Raw genomic sequence first — 21,121 nt, forward strand, 5'->3', positions numbered from 1 at the left:
GCTCCACGTACTCCACCTATGCAAGGGGAGTCTTGATATGGATCGCACCTTCCATCCCCTTCACCCTGACCCACACCAAAACAGACAATGAATGTAGAATGGCCCTGATGCAAGGCACCATAGAAGGAAGGGACCTCTGTCTGATCAGCACCTATGCTCCCAACCACAACGCCACCGTCTTCTTTCGCTCACTATACACCCGCCTGAGCCCGAATAGTGAAACCATAATAATATGGGGAGGCGACCACAATTGCACCCTAGACCCCCGCATGGATAGATCGGACAACAAGCATACCAGCCCCTCCCCACCCGCCAAAATACTAAACTCCCTCACACACCAATTCGCTTTGAAAGACCTATGGAGAGTTCAACACCCCGATACCAGAGCCTATTCCTTCTATTCGCCTCCACATAAAGTCCACACCAGAATCGATCACCTATTTGTGAGTGAGGAACAGACGGCTCTGTTCAATGACACGCAATACCTGGCCAGGGTGCTGTCAGACCACTCTCCCTTGATTACCACATGGACACTAACAGCCCCCAGACCCCCAATCCCGACCTGTAAACTCAGAAGCGAGGCACTGCTAGACAAAGCCTTCAATGAGTAAATCAGGCAAGGCACAACAGACTACTGGCAAACTAACACAGACAGCGTTCAACACATATGCACAGCATGGGAGGCGTACAAGGTCGTAATAAGGGGAGAAATGATTGCTGCTGCTGGGGGAGCCCAGAGACACACTACTGTCCTGCTTGCGCGTACTGAAACAGAGCTGAAAGTCCTGGAGGCAACGCCATCCCCTGACCCTGCCCATATGCACAAAATAATACAGCTTAAACAATCTTGCCTAACACATTGGGAGACGCTGGGGAAACTGAGCTACGCGAGTTACACCGCGAGAAACCACGCCCTGGGGGATAAACCTGGGAAACTGCTTGCGTGGTTATACAAGCGCGAGACCCCCAGATCACCTATCCGCCATATCAAGAGCATTGACGGCTCCAATGCCCATACTCAAGCTGGGATTAACCTAGCGTTCAAAGAGTACTATCAGGCCCTATACTCAGACCCTACTCCTCCCACTGACACTGACATTGAAGATGCCCTCGACATCATTGAGTTGCCTCACTTAGACGAACACATGGCAGAGACACTGGATGGCCCCATTACCCCAGATGAGGTTATGGCAACCATCAGGTCACTACCCTCAGGGAAGACACCAGGGCCTGACGGGCTTCCTGGGGAATTTTATAAAACTTACGAAGACATACTAGCACCACTACTATCCCAGGTATACAATGAGGCGTACGAGGAGGGCCGCCTCCCCGACTCCATGCGTGAGGCCACCATCATCCCCCTGCTAAAACCCAACAAAGACAGCACTAACTGCGGCTCATAAAGGCCCTTGTCCATGCTAAACGTGGACTATAAAATACTAACGGCTCTAATGGCAAGGAGACTACAGGTCGTCATCCCGCACCTGATCCACTTAGATCAAACCGGGTATGTGCAAGGTCGATCCATTACGGAAAACCTGCGCAAACTGCATCACGTCATATATAGCACAGAGGGCGGGCTGGATAGATGCGCGGTGGCGTCCTTGGACGCCTCCAAAGCTTTTGACTCGGTCCGGTGGAAATGGCTCCACACTACACTGGCCAAGATGGGAATCGGGCCAGCCTTCTTAAAGTGGGTCAAACTCACCAACATAGACCCCATGGCCAGGGTGCAAACTAATTACACATTCTCTGACAAATGGAGCCTTTCCAGAGGGACCCGACAGTGTTGCCCCCTTTCCCCCCTACTCTACATTTTAGCCATCGAGCCAGTGGCAGCATACCTCAGGCAGGAGTACGGCGACGGGGGCATAACAATAAATGGGGTGACCCACCTAGTTTCCATGTACGCAGACAACATGCTTCTCTATCTTAAAGACCCTGAACACATACTACCCTACATACTGGAGACATTGAGGGGGTTTCACAGATGCACAGGGATCCAAATCAACCACGACAAGTCTTGCCTGTACCCTTTAGCCGCCCTAAGCAACACTAAGGTAGAACACCTCCCCGCACTAACCCTCAAATGGGAGCCCACCTCATTTAAATACCTAGGCATCAAGATCCATCGCGACCCCAGAACTGAACATGCGCTGAACACTGAGAATGCCAAAGTTGGCTTGATTAAATCGATGGACTTTTGGACAAATTGCCCCTTTCGGTGGCCGGCAGAGCGGGGCTCCTCAAAATGGTAGCATTGCAGAGACTACTGTATTTCTTCACCAATGTCCCGTACAACATCCCCCGGCAATACTTCAATGAGCTAAACAAACTCTGCAGAAAATTTCTATGGCACGAAGGAAGACATAGAGTCGCCTTAGATGCAACGCAAAGACCGTACGACAAAGGAGGCCTCAAAATCCCCAATTTCGAACTCTATTATCTAGCAGGCCAGCTGAAACATGTGATCCAATGGATGGCCGATGACCCCACCTCGGACACACGCCTATTACGACCCTCAGACCCCCAGACACTGCTTAGGGACTTACTATGGATCAAGCCGGACGCAAAACAACAAAATCCATACCTAATCACGCTAGGCACCAGGATCTGGAGAAGAGCCTGCATGTTCGCCAAAGTGGCCGACCCCTTCTCCCCCCAGATCCCGATAGCCACTACTATGTCGACCAGACCAGAGGACCAGAAGGCGATCAGGAACTTATGGGAACCCCTCGGCATCGCCACCCTGGGAGACCTAGTAGACGACCATGACATCCTACCGTTTGTGGAACTGCAAGAGACTGCAGGAATGCCACCAGGCCAATTCCTCCTGCATGCAGCGACAGTGAAAAACCTCATGAAACGTTGGCCCGAGATAGAGACCCTCAACACTGGGCATGAGGCCATTGAGAACCTGCTGAGCACGGCAGAAGGCGGTCATGAAACCTCGCGGCTCTATGAGATCATGCTCAACTGTGCCTCGCAACACGAACTTAAAAGCAAGGCAAAATGGGAACAAGAACTCTGCACTTCGTTCGGAGACAAAGAGTGGGAGACCAAAAAGGTATCCAGGAGCGCCCGCTTCCAGCTCATTCAGTTCTACATCATCCACAGGGCTTACCTCACCCCGGACGTCATCTCCAGATTCAGTAGCACGGGCGCTGTGCCTTGCCCTAAATGCCGCGAACCCTCAGCTATAATGTCTCATGTTCTGGGGTTGCCCGGCCATACATGCCTTCTGGACCCTAATCAACGAGAAAGTAGCCGAAGCAAACATTATATTGGACGTGCAATCACCCAAGGCGTGCATTTTGGGCTCATACCCTAGGAGCAAGAAGAACAGGCCCCTGAACAGGCTTAAGGACCTAATGTACATTTTGGCTAAAAGACGGATCACAATGGCCTGGAAGAGCCCCGCAGCCCCCAGCATTATGACGTGGTGGGCGGACCTACAAAGATGGTCCGCAGCTGAAACACGGGCATGGGAACTGGCGCAACGACAACAAAGCACAGACACCTCTGATGACCTATTACAATGGGTGGCCCTCACTACGTCACTGTTCTATAGCATTGAAGACAGTTCCTCCGGAGAGGACCTGGACAGCCAGCATTGAACCCTGTCGTATTCGAACTGCAGCCCACCTGTATGGTCTTGGTCTAAAGGGGAGGAAGGGAGGTAAAGGGAAAGTTAATATAAGCATGCAATCGCTCCGAAAATGATACTGTGTTGTATTGTTTAATTGGAAAATAAAAAATAAATTGGAAAAAAAAAGAGTTGTGCCGGGCAGTGATCTCCTTTACAATTAGTGGGTTTGAGTGATGATTTTTTCTGTACCAAGTGTAGTAACTTTGGAGAAATTGAAGCGAGGGGGGCCATCAGGGCTGTTAGGTGTGGTATCAGCCATGGGGGGAGATGTCCTGATTAGTGACTCTTTTTTCTTGGCAATTTTCGTTTGTAAATTCATCACTTTGTTGACTAGTGCGTGCTGTATATCCGAGCATCAGAGTTTGTCTTTTGTACAATTATCTGGTGTGGGGATTGGGGTTTCAAGCTCTTCAAGTATAGCAAAGCGTTCTTTCATGCTTGACTTAGCCTGGGCTATTCTAGAATTGTACACTTCGCGCTTTGCTTGGAGCGTTTCCTTTTTGGGGAGCGCCGATATCGTGTGGAGGTTAGTTTTATTTTTCTCAGATGGAAGTAGTCTCCAGGTTACCTCGCATTGACTTTTATCTTTCCGCAGAGTTTTCAGGTGTGGAGTGTAACAAGAATTCAGGTGTGCCTTGGGTTTACTTTTTTTATTTTCAAAGGTGCTATGGAGTCGGACATAATTTGATTGAATTCTTTGACTAGGACATCCGTATCCATATGAGCTGGGAGAGCATTGAGTGTGGGGAGAATCAGAGGGAGCAGGTTGTCAATTGTAATATTCTTTTTACTCCTGGTAGGAGTGGGAGGGGCAAGAGCAGGCATGGTAATGGGTCTTTCCGTACTTGGGGAGAAGGAGATCATGTGGTGGTCAGTCCAGATCTGGGGAGATAAGGAGGCTATTGTAGTCTTGCAATTCTGGTCTGCCACCCAATCTAGGGTGCGGCCTTTGATATGGGTAGGGTCAAACACTCTTTGAGTGAAACCTAGTTCAGTTAAGGTATTTGTCACCCTGGCTGCCTGTGAGTCCTTGGGGTCGTTGAGGCCTAGATTCCTATCTCCTAGTATTAGTACCTGAGAGGTATTTTTAAGGTTATTGGACACAATATTAGAAATGTCTTACTCAAAGGTACTAATATGGCTTGGGGGTCTGTACACCAGGTGAATCGTGAGAGTTTGGGTTTTATTAATAGTAAGTTTGGCTGTAAGGATCATCAAAAAGGGGCTTGGTGAAGATATTGTAAAGAGTAGGTGAGACGCATGATCCCTGAGGTACTCCACAAGTGATAGGGATAGGGTCAGCGGCTGCAGGTGTAGAGAAGACTCTCATAGTCCGGCTACTAAGAAAGGATTGTATCCAGACTATAGCTTCCGCTGAAAAGTGGGCGGCAGTGTCAAGGTGACGGCATAGGACTCTGTGGTCGACTAGGTCAAATGCCGCAAAAAGATCCAGTAGGAGAAGGAGTACGGGAGTCCCCTTATCTCTGAGTTTGTCAATCTGTGCCTTTAAGTCTAGTAAGGCTGTTTCGGTTCCATGCTGTGGCCGGAATCCGGACTGTCGTGAGCCTAATAGGAAATTAGATTCCAAATGTTTTTGAATTTGTGAGTAAGCCATTTTATCTAGTATTGTTTTTGCAGGAATGGCACAGTGGTTATGGGTCAGTAGTTTGTAGGGATATTTGGGTCCAATGTCTGTTTTTTTCAAGTGGGAGCACCCACGATTCCTTGAGGTTAGCTGGAATTTTGCCAGTAACGAATGAAGCATTGATCAGTTTAGTGATGAACTGGGCCAAGTCTCTAGCGGCATCCTTTGAGTTGTGCCGGGCAGTGGGGGCGTGGCCAACCGCCATGTAGAACAGACGTGTTCTATGCAGCTCCGTATAATACGCTCACTGATCCGCCGCCAACTTCAGCTTTTTCGCATTTAGACCGCAGAAAATCAACACGATCGTGAGCATAAGCCTGGGGAACCCGAGGCCGAAGTCTGACACCGCTCCGATCCACCACGAACCCATCACGCCATGGAGAAAGAATACGCCGCGACCAGAAAATGGCGGCTGCGGAGGGTTCCGTCTCTTTGCTGGAGCCTACCCACCATACAGAGACCACGCGATTCTGCTGGCCCTCAGGCCCCCTCCAATCGCAGTGGAAGTGGGGACCGGGGACCCGGAGACCTGGACCAGGAGGAAGCAGCCCCTCCGAGCGGAGGCCGGACCGTAGGGGAGAGGAGCCGGAACAGGAGCCAACGACAGTGGCCTCAGACAAGGAGCGCCAAAAGTGGAGAGCGGCCCGCGTTGCTCGCCGAAGCGATGGGAGAGGGGCCGGAGTCGTCCTGACCCCGCCTCGACCACATAACGAGGCTCCCCTGGAGAGACCGCAACCCCAACCCGGCGCACCACAGAGCCCCACGGCGTGGCCGTGGAGGAGGAGTGAGGAGGACTGGGAGAGACCCCTGCGGACACGAGAGCGGCGTCGCCTCCGGGGCCCTTTGGAGGAGGGACACGCACACCCTGGGACAGCGGGCGGCACTCCACTGGCCCGGATAGGAGCTGCCGCGGCCTTCAGCCCCGTCGCCGGGCCCCGGGCTGCAGCACCGAGAGAGCCTGCTGGGCGACCCACAGATCTGCGGTGAGGAACAGGGAAGGGAGGGCCCCGTGGACACCACTGGCGCAGCACATAAACACAATGTGCTGACCCCCTGGCCCTGCCGCGAGCACGCCTAGTGACAGCATACTCCGCCCTGCGTTGGGCGTTGTGCCGCGGGGCCTGGAGAGCTTAGCAAGGCCGCCACAGAAGGCCTTAAACACCACCAGCCCCAGTCGTGAGGTGCGGCTGGGGGCAGAGGCGTGGGGTGAGTGGGGCAAGGCCAACATCCATCACGGCCCCCACGCTGCGCCAGTACACCAACATCTCTTACAAAAGCCCCTGTTCATTAACACCTCCTAACTGTGATCGCACTCCGCACCCTGGGCGCAGGAGGTAAAGTAGAACCCTGCAGCTTGCGGGACTGAAGCTAGCCCGAAAACTGACGCAGCGCACCGCCTGCACACTCTGGGTACTCGGATAGTACCGATACTGAAGCCCTCCCCCCCAACCTGAATTTAAGGAGCTCCTCTTGCAGGGCGCATACTCCACTGGTGCCTTGTCTGCTTCAGGCACCCCACTGCTCCCATCAACCTGCACCTCGCCTGTCATAGGTGGAAGCGCAGGACGTAGACTGGCCCTAGACAGCACTGGAGGCTGCGCCGCTGCGGGGCGAGCAGCCTCAACCGCCGCCAAGAAGCTTTTGAAAGACCCTGCGGGCCTGCCCACACCCAAGGCTTTGTCAACCAAAAGTACCCGAAGTAAACACACACAGACAGACCACAATGGAGTCCTTTACGGCCACCGGGTCGCTCAGACCAGATGCTGACACCGCCAACAGGGAGATATCGAGCGCGGAGACACCCGAACCGGCGAACTCGCAGCTATTAGAGGCCATTATGACGCTCCAAAAAACCATGGAAAATAAAATTGACGCTGTAGCCATTGATCTGAACCTACTGAGGCAGGACGTGCGCTCCATAGCCTGCAGAAGAGAAGCTTTAGAAACCCAAGTACGAGACAACACCGAGGCAAAGACCCAACTCCAGAAAGAAGTTGACGCCCTAACACAGAAGGTGAAGAACCTGGAAGACAGGGCCGACGAGGCAGAAGGGAGGGCACGCAGAAATAACATCAGAATCATCGGCCTGCCTGAGGGTATCGAAGGTAATGACCCCACAAACTATGTCGAAGACCTCCTCATACATGAAATTGGAGCAGGGAAACTATCACAAGGCTTCACCATAGAGAGAGCCCACCGATCCCTCGCCAAGCGGCCACCCCCGGGAAACCCGCCAAGACCCATCATAGCCAAAGTGCTCAACTACAAGGATAGAGAAATCCTTTCAGCCTTCTCAAGACAGGGTGGCACCATACAACGTGATTCTGCGAAGATCGCCATTTATCCAGATTACACCCTACAAGTCCAAAGGAGTAGGGCCCAATTCAATCACATCAAAGCCAGACTGAAGAACGCAGCCCTGCTTTATATGCTACTATACCCGGCCAGACTGAAAATCCTTCACAACAACAGAGCCTACTTATTCGAAACCCCTGAGGAGGTCACCAAATGGATGGACAGGGAGCAGGTCCCTGACCTTGAACCGAAGCAGCGCATACCTCAACAACCAAAATCATGTAGAACCCCCCACCCGAGTAATAGTATTACACTAGGAAAGCGGCGACAACGATGTAACAGGAGCCAATCCAGACACAAAACTCTGCATAGTTGGACCACCAGAAGTTGCACCACTCTTGCCCCCAGGAACTGTTTGGGTAGTTTACCCGCCCGTAGGGCACCAAGGGGCCTAGGCCTAATGGAGCAGAAACGGGGAAGTCAGAGTGGGGGAAACCTCGCTAGACGCGTTTTGTTAGCAGAAGAGTTAAAAGTTTACGTTTATAGGGAAGGGAACCCCATGCAGGGAACCCAGTTGAGGTTACACAGGGAACAGACCAAGACCACCGGCAGCAGAATCGTTATAGGACTGCCCGGGACCCCCCGGAGACTAGAACATACCACTGGGCTGCCTTGCGAATCACCCATAGAACCCACTCCCTTTTAGACCATGGCTGACGACGTCAAAATAATGTCCTGGAATGTAAGGGGCCTAAACAGTTACGTCAAACAGCACCGAATCCACTCCTTCCTGAAGCGCCATAAGGTAGGAGTCGCCCTGTTGCAAGAAACCCACCTAAACGCACCTAAACTAGCAGCGCTAGCCAAAGTCTGGAGAGGAACCTTGATAGGCTCCACGTACTCCACCTATGCAAGGGGAGTCTTGATATGGATCGCACCTTCCATCCCCTTCACCCTGACCCACACCAAAACAGACAATGAATGTAGAATGGCCCTGATGCAAGGCACCATAGAAGGAAGGGACCTCTGTCTGATCAGCACCTACGCTCCCAACCACAACGCCACCGTCTTCTTTCGCTCACTATACACCCGCCTGAGCCCGAATAGTGAAACCATAATAATATGGGGAGGCGACCACAATTGCACCCTAGACCCCCGCATGGATAGATCGGACAACAAGCATACCAGCCCCTCCCCACCCGCCAAAATACTAAACTCCCTCACACACCAATTCGCTTTGAAAGACCTATGGAGAGTTCAACACCCCGATACCAGAGCCTATTCCTTCTATTCGCCTCCACATAAAGTCCACACCAGAATCGATCACCTATTTGTGAGTGAGGAACAGACGGCTCTGTTCAATGACACGCAATACCTGGCCAGGGTGCTGTCAGACCACTCTCCCTTGATTACCACATGGACACTAACAGCCCCCAGACCCCCAATCCCGACCTGTAAACTCAGAAGCGAGGCACTGCTAGACAAAGCCTTCAATGAGTAAATCAGGCAAGGCACAACAGACTACTGGCAAACTAACACAGACAGCGTTCAACACATATGCACAGCATGGGAGGCGTACAAGGTCGTAATAAGGGGAGAAATGATTGCTGCTGCTGGGGGAGCCCAGAGACACACTACTGTCCTGCTTGCGCGTACTGAAACAGAGCTGAAAGTCCTGGAGGCAACGCCATCCCCTGACCCTGCCCATATGCACAAAATAATACAGCTTAAACAATCTTGCCTAACACATTGGGAGACGCTGGGGAAACTGAGCTACGCGAGTTACACCGCGAGAAACCACGCCCTGGGGGATAAACCTGGGAAACTGCTTGCGTGGTTATACAAGCGCGAGACCCCCAGATCACCTATCCGCCATATCAAGAGCATTGACGGCTCCAATGCCCATACTCAAGCTGGGATTAACCTAGCGTTCAAAGAGTACTATCAGGCCCTATACTCAGACCCTACTCCTCCCACTGACACTGACATTGAAGATGCCCTCGACATCATTGAGTTGCCTCACTTAGACGAACACATGGCAGAGACACTGGATGGCCCCATTACCCCAGATGAGGTTATGGCAACCATCAGGTCACTACCCTCAGGGAAGACACCAGGGCCTGACGGGCTTCCTGGGGAATTTTATAAAACTTACGAAGACATACTAGCACCACTACTATCCCAGGTATACAATGAGGCGTACGAGGAGGGCCGCCTCCCCGACTCCATGCGTGAGGCCACCATCATCCCCCTGCTAAAACCCAACAAAGACAGCACTAACTGCGGCTCATACAGGCCCTTGTCCATGCTAAACGTGGACTATAAAATACTAACGGCTCTAATGGCAAGGAGACTACAGGTCGTCATCCCGCACCTGATCCACTTAGATCAAACCGGGTATGTGCAAGGTCGATCCATTACGGAAAACCTGCGCAAACTGCATCACGTCATATATAGCACAGAGGGCGGGCTGGATAGATGCGCGGTGGCGTCCTTGGACGCCTCCAAAGCTTTTGACTCGGTCCGGTGGAAATGGCTCCACACTACACTGGCCAAGATGGGAATCGGGCCAGCCTTCTTAAAGTGGGTCAAACTCACCAACACAGACCCCATGGCCAGGGTGCAAACTAATTACACATTCTCTGACAAATGGAGCCTTTCCAGAGGGACCCGACAGTGTTGCCCCCTTTCCCCCCTACTCTACATTTTAGCCATCGAGCCAGTGGCAGCATACCTCAGGCAGGAGTACGGCGACGGGGGCATAACAATAAATGGGGTGACCCACCTAGTTTCCATGTACGCAGACAACATGCTTCTCTATCTTAAAGACCCTGAACACATACTACCCTACATACTGGAGACATTGAGGGGGTTTCACAGATGCACAGGGATCCAAATCAACCACGACAAGTCTTGCCTGTACCCTTTAGCCGCCCTAAGCAACACTAAGGTAGAACACCTCCCCGCACTAACCCTCAAATGGGAGCCCACCTCATTTAAATACCTAGGCATCAAGATCCATCGCGACCCCAGAACTGAACATGCGCTGAACACTGAGAATGCCAAAGTTGGCTTGATTAAATCGATGGACTTTTGGAGCAAATTGCCCCTTTCGGTGGCCGGCAGAGCGGGGCTCCTCAAAATGGTAGCATTGCCGAGACTACTGTATTTCTTCACCAATGTCCCGTACAACATCCCCCGGCAATACTTCAATGAGCTAAACAAACTCTGCAGAAAATTTCTATGGCACGAAGGAAGACATAGAGTCGCCTTAGATGCAACGAAAAGACCGTACGACAAAGGAGGCCTCAAAATCCCCAATTTCGAACTCTATTATCTAGCAGGCCAGCTGAAACATGTGATCCAATGGATGGCCGATGACCCCACCTCGGACACACGCCTATTACGACCCTCAGACCCCCAGACACTGCTTAGGGACTTACTATGGATGAAGCCGGACGCAAAACAACAAAATCCATACCTAATCACGCTAGGCACCAGGATCTGGAGAAGAGCCTGCATGTTCGCCAAAGTGGCCGACCCCTTCTCCCCCCAGATCCCGATAGCCACTACTATGTCGACCAGACCAGAGGACCAGAAGGCGATCAGGAACTTATGGGAACCCCTCGGCATCGCCACCCTGGGAGACCTAGTAGACGACCATGACATCCTACCGTTTGTGGAACTGCAAGAGACTGCAGGAATGCCACCAGGCCAATTCCTCCTGCATGCAGCGACAGTGAAAAACCTCATGAAACGTTGGCCCGAGATAGAGACCCTCAACACTGGGCATGAGGCCATTGAGAACCTGCTGAGCACGGCAGAAGGCGGTCATGAAACCTCGCGGCTCTATGAGATCATGCTCAACTGTGCCTCGCAACACGAACTTAAAAGCAAGGCAAAATGGGAACAAGAACTCTGCACTTCGTTCGGAGACAAAGAGTGGGAGACCAAAAAGGTATCCAGGAGCGCCCGCTTCCAGCTCATTCAGTTCTACATCATCCACAGGGCTTACCTCACCCCGGACGTCATCTCCAGATTCAGTAGCACGGGCGCTGTGCCTTGCCCTAAATGCCGCGAACCCTCAGCTATAATGTCTCATGTTCTGGGGTTGCCCGGCCATACATGCCTTCTGGACCCTAATCAACGAGAAAGTAGCCGAAGCAAACATTATATTGGACGTGCAATCACCCAAGGCGTGCATTTTGGGCTCATACCCTAGGAGCAAGAAGAACAGGCCCCTGAACAGGCTTAAGGACCTAATGTACATTTTGGCTAAAAGACGGATCACGATGGCCTGGAAGAGCCCCGCAGCCCCCAGCATTATGACGTGGTGGGCGGACCTACAAAGATGGTCCGCAGCTGAAACACGGGCATGGGAACTGGCGCAACGACAACAAAGCACAGACACCTCTGATGACCTATTACAATGGGTGGCCCTCACTACGTCACTGTTCTATAGCATTGAAGACAGTTCCTCCGGAGAGGACCTGGACAGCCAGCATTGAACCCTGTCGTATTCGAACTGCAGCCCACCTGTATGGTCTTGGTCTAAAGGGGAGGGAGGGAGGGAAAGGGAAAGTTAATATAAGCATGCAATCGCTCCGAAAATGATACTGTGTTGTATTGTTTAATTGGAAAATAAAAAATAAATTGGAAAAAAAAAGAGTTGTGCCGGGCAGTGATCTCCTTTACAATTAGTGGGTTTGAGTGATGATTTTTTCTGTATCAAGTGTAGTAACTTTGGAGAAATTGAAGCGAGGGGGGCCATCAGGGCTGTTAGGTGTGGTATCAGCCATGGGGGGAGATGTCCTGATTAGTGACTCTTTTTTCTTGGCAATTTTCGTTTGTAAATTCATCACTTTGTTGACTAGTGCGTGCTGTATATCCGAGCATCAGAGTTTGTCTTTTGTACAATTATCTGGTGTGGGGATTGGGGTTTCAAGCTCTTCAAGTATTGCAAAGCGTTTTTTCATGCTTGACTTAGCCTTGGCTATTCTAGAATTGTACACTTCGCGCTTTGCTTGGAGCGTTTCCTTTTTGGGGAGCGCCGATATTGTGTGGAGGTTAGTTTTATTTTTCTCAGATGGAAGTAGTCTCCAGGTTACCTCGCATTGACTTTTATCTTTCCGCAGAGTTTTCAGGTGTGGAGTGTACCAAGAATTCAGGTGTGCCTTGGGTTTACTTTTTTTATTTTCAAAGGTGCTATGGAGTCGGACATAATTTGATTGAATTCTTTGACTAGGACATCCGTATCCATATGAGCTGGGAGAGCATTGAGTGTGGGGAGAATCAGAGGGAGCAGGTTGTCAATTGTAATATTCTTTTTACTCCTGGTAGGAGTGGGAGGGGCAAGAGCAGGCATGGTAATGGGTCTTTCCGTACTTAGGGAGAAGGAGATCATGTGGTGGTCAGTCCAGATCTGGGGAGATAAGGAGGCTATTGTAGTCTTGCAATTCTGGTCTGCCACCCAATCTAGGGTGCGGCCTTTGATATGGGTAGGGTCAAACACTCTTTGAGTGAAACCTAGTTCAGTTAAGGTATTTGTCACCCTGGCTGCCTGTGAGTCCTTGGGGTCGTTGAGGCCTAGATTCCTATCTCCTAGTATTAGTACCTGAGAGGTATTTTTAAGGTTATTGGACACAATATTAGAAATGTCTTACTCAAAGGTACTAATATGGCTTGGGGGTCTGTACACCAGGTGAATCGTGAGAGTTTGGGTTTTATTAATAGTAAGTTTGGCTGTAAGGATCATCAAAAAGGGGCTTGGTGAAGATATTGTAAAGAGTAGGTGAGACGCATGATCCCTGAGGTACTCCACAAGTGATAGGGATAGGGTCAGCGGCTGCAGGTGTAGAGAAGACTCTCATAGTCCGGCTACTAAGAAAGGATTGTATCCAGACTATAGCTTCCGCTGAAAAGTGGGCGGCAGTGTCAAGGTGACGGCATAGGACTCTGTGGTCGACTAGGTCAAATGCCGCAAAAAGATCCAGTAGGAGAAGGAGTACGGGAGTCCCCTTATCTCTGAGTTTGTCAATCTGTGCCTTTAAGTCTAGTAAGGCTGTTTCGGTTCCATGCTGTGGCCGGAATCCGGACTGTCGTGAGCCTAATAGGAAATTAGATTCCAAATGTTTTTGAATTTGTGAGTAAGCCATTTTATCTAGTATTGTTTTTGCAGGAATGGCACAGTGGTTATGGGTCAGTAGTTTGTAGGGATATTTGGGTCCAATGTCTGTTTTTTTCAAGTGGGAGCACCCACGATTCCTTGAGGTTAGCTGGAATTTTGCCAGTAACGAATGAAGCATTGATCAGTTTAGTGATGAACTGGGCCAAGTCTCTAGCGGCATCCTTTGAGTTGTGCCGGGCAGTGGGGGCGTGGCCAACCGCCATGTAGAACAGACGTGTTCTATGCAGCTCCGTATAATACGCTCACTGATCCGCCGCCAACTTCAGCTTTTTCGCATTTAGACCGCAGAAAATCAACACGATCGTGAGCATAAGCCTGGGGAACCCGAGGCCGAAGTCTGACACCGCTCCGATCCACCACGAACCCATCGCGCCATGGAGAAAGAATACGCCGCGACCAGAAAATGGCGGCTGCGGAGGGTTCCGTCTCTTTGCTGGAGCCTACCCACCATACAGAGACCACGCGATTCTGCTGGCCCTGAGGCCCCCTCCAATCGCAGTGGAAGTGGGGACCGGGGACCCGGAGACCTGGACCAGGAGGAAGCAGCCCCTCCGAGCGGAGGCCGGACCGTAGGGGAGAGGAGCCGGAACAGGAGCCAACGACAGTGGCCTCAGACAAGGAGCGCCAAAAGTGGAGAGCGGCCCGCGTTGCTCGCCGAAGCGATGGGAGAGGGGCCGGAGTCGTCCTGACCCCGCCTCGACCACATAACGAGGCTCCCCTGGAGAGACCGCAACCCCAACCCGGCGCACCACAGAGCCCCACGGCGTGGCCGTGGAGGAGGAGTGAGGAGGACCGGGAGAGACCCCCGCGGACACGAGAACGGCGTCGCCTCCGGGGCCCTTTGGAGGAGGGACACGCACACCCTGGGACAGCGGGCGGCACTCCACTGGCCCGGATAGGAGCTGCCGCGGCCTTCAGCCCCGTCGCCGGGCCCCGGGCTGCAGCACCGAGAGAGCCTGCTGGGCGACCCACAGATCTGCGGTGAGGAACAGGGAAGGGAGGGCCCCGTGGACACCACTGGCGCAGCACATAAACACAATGTGCTGACCCCCTGGCCCTGCCGCGAGCACGCCTAGTGACAGCATACTCCACCCTGCGTTGGGCGTTGTGCCGCGGGGCCTGGAGAGCTTAGCAAGGCCGCCACAGAAGGCCTTAAACACCACCAGCCCCAGTCGTGAGGTGCGGCTGGGGGCAGAGGCGTGGGGTGAGTGGGGCAAGGCCAACATCCATCACGGCCCCCACGCTGCGCCAGTACACCAACATCTCTTACAAAAGCCCCTGTTCATTAACACCTCCTAACTGTGATCGCACTCCGCACCCTGGGCGCAGGAGGTAAAGTAGAACCCTGCAGCTTGCGGGACTGAAGCTAGCCCGAAAACTGACGCAGCGCACCGCCTGCACACTCTGGGTACTCGGATAGTACCGATACTGAAGCCCTCCCCCCCAACCTGAATTTAAGGAGCTCCTCTTGCAGGGCGCATACTCCACTGGTGCCTTGTCTGCTTCAGGCACCCCACTGCTCCCATCAACCTGCACCTCGCCTGTCATAGGTGGAAGCGCAGGACGTAGACTGGCCCTAGACAGCACTGGAGGCTGCGCCGCTGCGGGGCGAGCAGCCTCAACCGCCGCCAAGAAGCTTTTGAAAGACCCTGCGGGCCTGCCCACACCCAAGGCTTTGTCAACCAAAAGTACCCGAAGTAAACACACACAGACAGACCACAATGGAGTCCTTTACGGCCACCGGGTCGCTCAGACCAGATGCTGACACCGCCAACAGGGAGACATCGAGCGCGGAGACACCCGAACCGGCGAACTCGCAGCTATTAGAGGCCATTATGACGCTCCAAAAAACCATGGAAAATAAAATTGACGCTGTAGCCATTGATCTGAACCTACTGAGGCAGGACGTGCGCTCCATAGCCTGCAGAAGAGAAGCTTTAGAAACCCAAGTACGAGACAACACCGAGGCAAAGACCCAACTCCAGAAAGAAGTTGACGCCCTAACACAGAAGGTGAAGAACCTGGAAGACAGGGCCGACGAGGCAGAAGGGAGGGCACGCAGAAATAACATCAGAATCATCGGCCTGCCTGAGGGTATCGAAGGTAATGACCCCACGAACTATGTCGAAGACCTCCTCATACATGAAATTGGAGCAGGGAAACTATCACAAGGCTTCACCATAGAGAGAGCCCACCGATCCCTCGCCAAGCGGCCACCCCTGGGAAACCCGCCAAGACCCATCATAGCCAAAGTGCTCAACTACAAGGATAGAGAAATCATTTTAGCCTTCTCAAGACAGGGCGGCACCATACAACGTGATTCTGCGAAGATCGCCATTTATCCAGATTACACCCTACAAGTCCAAAGGAGTAGGGCCCAATTCAATCACATCAAAGCCAGACTGAAGAACGCAGCCCTCCGTTATATGCTACTATACCGGGCCAGACTGAAAATCCTGCACAACAACAGAGCCTACTTATTCGAAACCCCCGAGGAGGTCAGCGAATGGATGGACAGGGAGCAGATCCCTGATCTTGAACCGAAGCAGCGCATACCTCAACAACCAAAATTACGTAGAACCCCCCACCCGCCGTCCCCAGGCTGCGCTCACTAGAGTCATAGTACTACACTAGGAAAGCGGCGGCAACGATGTATCAGGAGCCAATCCAGACACAAAACTCTGCATAGTTGGACCACCAGAAGTTGCACCACTCTTGCCCCCAGGCACTGTTTGGGTAGTTTACCCGCCCGTAGGGCACCAAGGGGCCTAGGCCTAATGGAGCAGAAACGGGGAAGTCAGAATGGGGGAAACCTCGCTAGACGTGTTTTGTTAGCAGAAGAGTTAAAAGTTTACGTTTATAGGGAAGGGAACCCCATGCAGGGAACCCAGTTGAGGTTACACAGGGAACAGACCAAGACCACCGGCAGCAGAATCGTTATAGGACTGCCCGGGACCCCCCGGAGAATAGAACATACCACTGGGCTGCCTTGCGAATCACCCATAGAACCCTCTCGCTTTTAGACCATGGCTGACAACGTCAAAATAATGTCCTGGAATGTAAGGGACCTAAACAGTTACGTCAAACAGCACCGAATCCACTCCTTCCTGAAGCGCCATAAGGTAGGAGTCGCCCTGTTGCAAGAAACCCACCTAAACGCACCTAAACTAGCAGCGCTAGCCAAAGTCTGGAGAGGAACCTTGATAGGCTCCACGTACTCCACCAATGCGAGGGGAGTCTTGATATGGATCGCACCTTCCATCCCCTTCACCCTGACCCACACCAAAACAGACAATGAAGGTAGAATGGCCCTGATGCAAGGCACCATAGAAGGAAGGGACCTCTGTCTGATCAGCACCTACGCTCCCAACCACGACGCCACCGTCTTCTTTCGCTCACTATACACCCGCCTGAGCCCGAATAGTGAAACCATAATAATATGGGGAGGCGACCACAATTGCACCCTAGACCCCCGCATGGATAGATCGGACAACAAGAATACCAGCCCCTCCCCACCCGCCAAAATACTAAACTCCCTCACACACCAATTCGCTTTGAAAGACCTATGGAGAGTTCAACACCCCGATACCAGAACCTATTCCTTCTATTCGCCTCCACATAAAGTCCACACCAGAATCGATCACCTATTTGTGAGTGAGGAACAGACGGCTCTGTTCAATGACACCAGGGCGTGGTTTCTCGCGGTGTAACTCGCGTAGCTCAGTTTCCCCAGCGTCTCCCAATGTGTTAGGCAAGATTGTTTAAGCTGTATTATTTTGTGCATATGGGCAGGGCCAGGGTGCTGTCAGACCACTCCCCCTTGATTACCACATGGACACTAACAACCCCCAGGCCCCCAATCCCGACCTGGAAACTCAGAAGCGAGGCACTGCTAGACAAAGCCTTCAATGAGTAAATCAGGCAAGGCACAACAGACTACTGGCAAACTAACACAGACAGCGTTCAACACATACGCACAGCATGGGAGGCGTACAAGGTCGTAATAAGGGGAGAAATGATTGCTGCTGCTGGGGGAGCCCAGAGACACACTACTGCCCTGCTCGCGCGTACTGAAACAGAGCTGAAAGTCCTGGAGGCAACGCCATCCCCTGGCCCTGCCCATATGCACAAAATAATACAGCTTAAACAATCTTGCCTAACACATTGGGAGACGCTGGGGAAACTGAGCTACGCGAGTTACACCGCGAGAAACCACGCCCTGGGGGATAAACCTGGGAAACTGCTTGCGTGGTTATACAAGCGCGAGACCCCCAGATCACCTATCTGCCAAATCAAGAGCATTGACGGCTCCAATGCCCACACTCAAGCTGGGATTAACCTAGCGTTCAAAGAGTACTATCAGGCCCTATACTCAGACCCTACTCCTCCCACTGACACTGACATTGAAGATGCCCTCGACATCATTGAGTTGCCTCACTTAGACGAACACATGGCAGAGACACTGGATGGCCCCATTACCCCAGATGAGGTTATGGCAACCATCAGGTCACTACCCTCAGGGAAGACACCAGGGCCTGACGGGCTTCCTGGGGAATTTTATAAAATTTACGAAGACATACTAGCACCACTACTATCCCAGGTATACAATGAGGCGTACGAGGAGGGCCGCCACCCCGACTCTATGCGCGAGGCCACCATCATCCCCTTGCTAAAACCCAACAAAGACAGCACTAACTGCGGCTCATACAGGCCCTTGTCCATGCTAAACGTGGACTATAAAATACTAACGGCTCTAATGGCAAGGAGACTACAGGTCGTCATCCCGCACCTGATCCACTTAGATTAAACCGGGTATGTGCAAGGTCGATCCATTACGGAAAACCTGCGCAAACTGCATCACGTCATATATAGCACAGAGGGCGGGCTGGATAGATGCGCGGTGGCGTCCTTGGACGCCTCCAAAGCTTTTGACTCGGTCTGGTGGAAATGGCTCCACACTACACTGGCCAAGATGGGAATCGGGCCAGCCTTCTTAAAGTGGGTCAAACTCACCAACACAGACCCCATGGCCAGGGTGCAAACTAATTACACATTCTCTGACAAATGGAGCCTTTCCAGAGGGACCCGACAGTGTTGCCCCCTTTCCCCCCTACTCTACATTTTAGCCATCGAGCCAGTGGCAGCATACCTCAGGCAGGAGTACGGCGACGGGGGCATAACAATAAATGGGGTGACCCACCTAGTTTCCATGTACGCAGACGACATGCTTCTCTATGTTAAAGACCCTGAACACATACTACCCTACATACTGGAGACATTCAGGGGGTTTCACAGATGCACAGGGATCCAAATCAACCACGACAAGTCTTGCCTGTACCCTTTAGCCGCCCTAAGCAACACTAAGGTAGAACACCTCCCCGCACTAACCCTCAAATGGGAGCCCACCTCATTTAAATACCTAGGCATCAAGATCCATCGCGACCCCAGAACTGAACATGCGCTGAACACTGAGAATGCCAAAGTTGGCTTGATTAAATCGATGGACTTTTGGAGCAAATTGCCCCTTTCGGTGGCCGGCAGAGCGGGGCTCCTCAAAATGGTAGCATTGCCGAGACTACTGTATTTCTTCACCAATGTCCCGTACAACATCCCCCGGCAATACTTCAATGAGCTAAACAAACTCTGCAGAAAATTTCTATGGCACGAAGGAAGACATAGAGTCGCCTTAGATGCAACGCAAAGACCGTACGACAAAGGAGGCCTCAATATCCCCAATTTCGAACTCTATTATCTAGCAGGCCAGCTGAAACATGTGATCCAATGGATGGCCGATGACCCCACCTCGGACACACGCCTATTACGACCCTCAGAGCCCCAGACACTGCTTAGGGACTTACTCTGGATCAAGCCGACGCAAAACAACAAAATCCATACCTAATCACGCTAGGCACCAGGATCTGGAGAAGAGCCTGCATGTTCGCCAAAGTGGCCGACCCCTTCTCCCCCCCGATCCCGATAGCCACTACTATGTCGACCAGACCAGAGGACCAGAAGGCGATCAGGAACTTATGGGAACCCCTCGGCATCGCCACCCTGGGAGACCTAGTAGACGACCATGACATCCTACCGTTTGTGGAACTGCAAGAGACTGCAGGAATGCCACCAGGCCAATTCCTCCTGCATGCAGCGACAGTGAAAAACCTCATGAAACGTTGGCCCGAGATAGAGACCCTCAACACTGGGCATGAGGCCATTGAGAACCTGCTGAGCACGGCAGAAGGCGGTCACGAAACCTTGCGGATCTATGAGATCATGCTCAACTGTGCCTCGCAACACGAACTTAAAAGCAAGGCAAAATGGGAACAAGAACTCGGCACTTCGTTCGGAGACAAAGTGTGGGAGACCATAACATATTACCACAAAAAGGTATCCAGGAGCGCCCACTTCCAGCTCATTCTGTTCTACATCATCCACAGGGCTTACCTCACCCCGGACGTCATCTCCAGATTCAGTAGCACGGGCGCTGTGCCTTGCCCTAAATGCCGCGAACCCTCAGCTGTAATGTCTCACATGTTCTGGGGTTGCCCGGCCATACATGCCTTCTGGACCCTAATCAACGAGAAAGTAGCCGAAGCAAACATTATATTGGACGTGCAATCACCCAAGGCGTGCATTTTGGGCTCATACCCTAGGAGCAAGAAGAACAGGCCCCTGAACAGGCTTAAGGACCTAATGTACATTTTGGCTAAAAGACGGATCGCGATGGCCTGGAAGAGCCCCGCAGCCCCCAGCATTATGACGTGGTGGGCGGACCTACAAAGATGGTCCGCAGCTGAAACACGGGCATGGGAACTGGCGCAACGACAACAAAGCACGGACACCTCTGATGACCTATTACAATGGGTGGCCCTCACTACGTCACTGTTCTATAGCATTGAAGACAGTTCCTCCGGAGAGGACCTGGACAGCCAGCATTGAACCCTGTCGTATTCGAACTGCAGCCCACCTGTATGGTCTTGGTCTAAAGGGGAGGGAGGGAGGGAGGGAAAGGGAAAGTTAATATAAGCATGCAATCGCTTCGAAAATGATACTGTTGTATTGTTTAATTGGAAAATAAAAAATAAATTGAAAAAAAAAAAGAGTTGTGCCGGGCAGTGATCTCCTTTACAATTAGTGGGTTTGAGTGATGATTTTTTCTGTATCAAGTGTAGTAACTTTGGAGAAATTTAAGCGAGGGGGGCCGTTAGGTGTGGTATCAGCCGTGGGGGGAGATGTCCTGATTAGTGACTCTTTTTTCTTGGCAATTTTCGTTTGTAAATTCATACAATTATCTGGTGTGGGGATTGGGGTTTCAAGCTCTTCAAGTATAGCAAAGCGTTCTTTC

General features: G+C 52.0%; 1 protein-coding gene across 3 annotated transcripts in view; it reads left to right on the forward strand.

The window, feature by feature from the left end:
• WDR17 (WD repeat domain 17) overlaps positions 1-21,121 on the forward strand; it is a 2,439,098-nt gene that overhangs the window by 396,691 nt on the left and 2,021,286 nt on the right. The window lies entirely within an intron of this gene.

This window comes from Ambystoma mexicanum, chromosome 6q (assembly GCF_040938575.1).
Source record: "Ambystoma mexicanum isolate Mex_15411 chromosome 6q, UKY_AmexF1_1, whole genome shotgun sequence".
NCBI lineage: Eukaryota > Metazoa > Chordata > Amphibia > Caudata > Ambystomatidae > Ambystoma > Ambystoma mexicanum.